We start from the raw sequence: 2,319 nt of genomic DNA, 5'->3' as shown, positions 1-2,319 counted from the left end.
TATGAAATGAATATATGTGAAAAATTCAGTAAGAACATCACAAACATTGATTCAGTAATGAATCAAATCCAAAAATTTTCAAACATGAGAATTAAAACTTTGTAATTTAGTAATGACAAATATCTTCTCAAACAGTATGTTTTTTTCTGATCACATGTACTCAAATGCAAAATAAATTTTAATACTAAAATATTCATTAAATTGAACTGAATCATATTATAGGCCAGTGATCTGAATCATAAGTAACAAAATTCAACTCAGTCTAAATAAAGCTATTTCTATTAAGAGATAATAAAAATAAAAAATATATTTGTTATTTGTTCAGTATCTTTAGAAAAGCCTAAAACTGGACTTACACAGTGTATAATGAATAACAATGTCATTAATCACACTGCAGAGTTGGTTAAGTGAAAACATTACTGCTGGTGCAAAAGGAGCCAGACGGTATCACATGCACCACTGATGGAGGCACTGGAATTTTGCTCTTCAGAGCGTACACTGCCTGTAGGCCTCCAGGGACTAGGCATAGTTGCAATCACTGCTTTCATACCTGCCAAAATTAATTCTAGCATGTTTCTTTGGGAGGGTCATTTGATTAGAAAAGTTTAAGTTATGTGCCCAATTCCTAGCAACACTGAGCCTGGGAAAACAAGTACTGTACCTGGACTTTGCAGTTTCCATAGGTCGGAAGTTAGCTTTGTCTGCTTATAGTGGAGGATTCCCTAAACATAGGAAGGCAAGTTTAGATCCTAAGTAACCAAAACACAATGCCAAATGATTACCGTAGTTTACTCCTTCAGCTATCTAATATGAGCATGCAGTGTTCTTTCCATATCTTATTTTGTCTTACATTGCACAGGTCTTACTTTATGCTAGGCATTTTTCTAAGCATCTTACATGTATTTAGTCATTTAATACTTACTAAATCTTATGATGTAAGTACTATATGCTTCTCATTTTATTTGTATTTATTTTTCTTTGTTTTTGCAAAATAGGTATTGCTTTAGAAATAGGTATTGCTTTGTGTCATCCTTGTGCAGGGGCCATGCTAATCTTCTGTGTATTGTTTCAATTTTAGTATATGTGATGCCGAAGTGAGCACTATATGCTTCCCATTTTACCAGTGAAAAAACTCAGGCAAAGAAAGATGAAATAACTTTCTCAAGGTCCCAAATCCCTGTATTATACCACATTCTTATGTGATATAATGCAGTTGTTCCTTATACAAACAAAACTGTACTAGCTGTACAAAAGGTATGCAATGGACTAAAACATTTATGTCTCCTCAAAATTCATAATTTGAAATCATAACCCTCAAGGTGATGTTATTAGGAGTTGAGGCCTTTAGGAAATTATTAGGACATGAGGGAAGAATCCTCACAAAAGAGGCTCAGGAGAGTTTCCTGGCTCCTTCCGCCACGGGAGGACACAGTGAGTAAACATCCATCTCTAAGAAAGCTGGCTCTCACCAGACACCAAATTTTTCAGTACCTCTATCTTAGACTTCTAGCCTCCAGTACTATAAGAAATAAATTTTTGCAGTTATAACCAACCCAGTTTAATGATAATTTGTTATAACACCACAAATTAATTAAGATAAGATATCAAGCAAAAGTTCTTATCACTTACTTTATCCAGCTCTAAAGGCATAATGCAGGGGTGTCAAACTCATTTTCACCAGGGACATGTCAGCCTCGCAGTTGCTTTCAAAGTGCCAAAATAATTTTAGGACTATATAAATGTAATTACTCCTTAACTGTTAAGGAGTTGAAGTTACATTCGACCCTTTGAAGGCAACCACGAGGCTGATGTTGCTCCTGGTGAAAATGAGTTTAACATCCCTGGTAATATGTCTGTAATGACCTTCATTCCTCTTTTTGTGTTACAACCCTGTCTCAATATTCTAACTGGTAAATTTAGTAACCAAGACACCTCATATTTGTAATGATTACTAACACACCTGAAGATATTTTGGGATATAGAAGAAAATTAGTTAAAATATGCAAATCCATATAGCACAGTGAAGAAAATGATATGAATTGATGCTATAATCCTGTTTTCTATATCTAATCACAAGGCCACAGTGAGTATTAAAGATTTCCTTCCTATAGTGCCATTAATCTCCCCTTTTTTCTCAGCCAGTAACTGCACTTGCTAGAGCTTTGCAGTCAGATGAAAGATCTAAACCTACTGGTTCTGCTTGATTAGGGCTGCTATATTTTCTTTTACCACTGGTCACATGAGCACCCCCAGGGATTCTATTCTCTCTACCTCAGTTGTGTAACAGCCACATTATTTAAGTTAATAATGTAATGCCAT

At 34.9% G+C, this 2,319-nt stretch overlaps 1 pseudogene; it reads right to left on the bottom strand.

The window, feature by feature from the left end:
* Positions 1-1,005: 1,005 nt before the first annotated feature.
* Positions 1,006-1,102, bottom strand: LOC112321382 (U6 spliceosomal RNA; annotated as a pseudogene).
* Between the last annotated feature and the right edge of the window lie 1,217 nt (positions 1,103-2,319).

The sequence above is a fragment of the Desmodus rotundus genome, chromosome X (assembly GCF_022682495.2).
Source record: "Desmodus rotundus isolate HL8 chromosome X, HLdesRot8A.1, whole genome shotgun sequence".
In the NCBI taxonomy this organism is placed as follows: Eukaryota; Metazoa; Chordata; class Mammalia; order Chiroptera; family Phyllostomidae; genus Desmodus; species Desmodus rotundus.
Note: the sequence above shows the minus strand (reverse complement) of the source record. Positions and strands in the feature narration are given on the sequence as shown.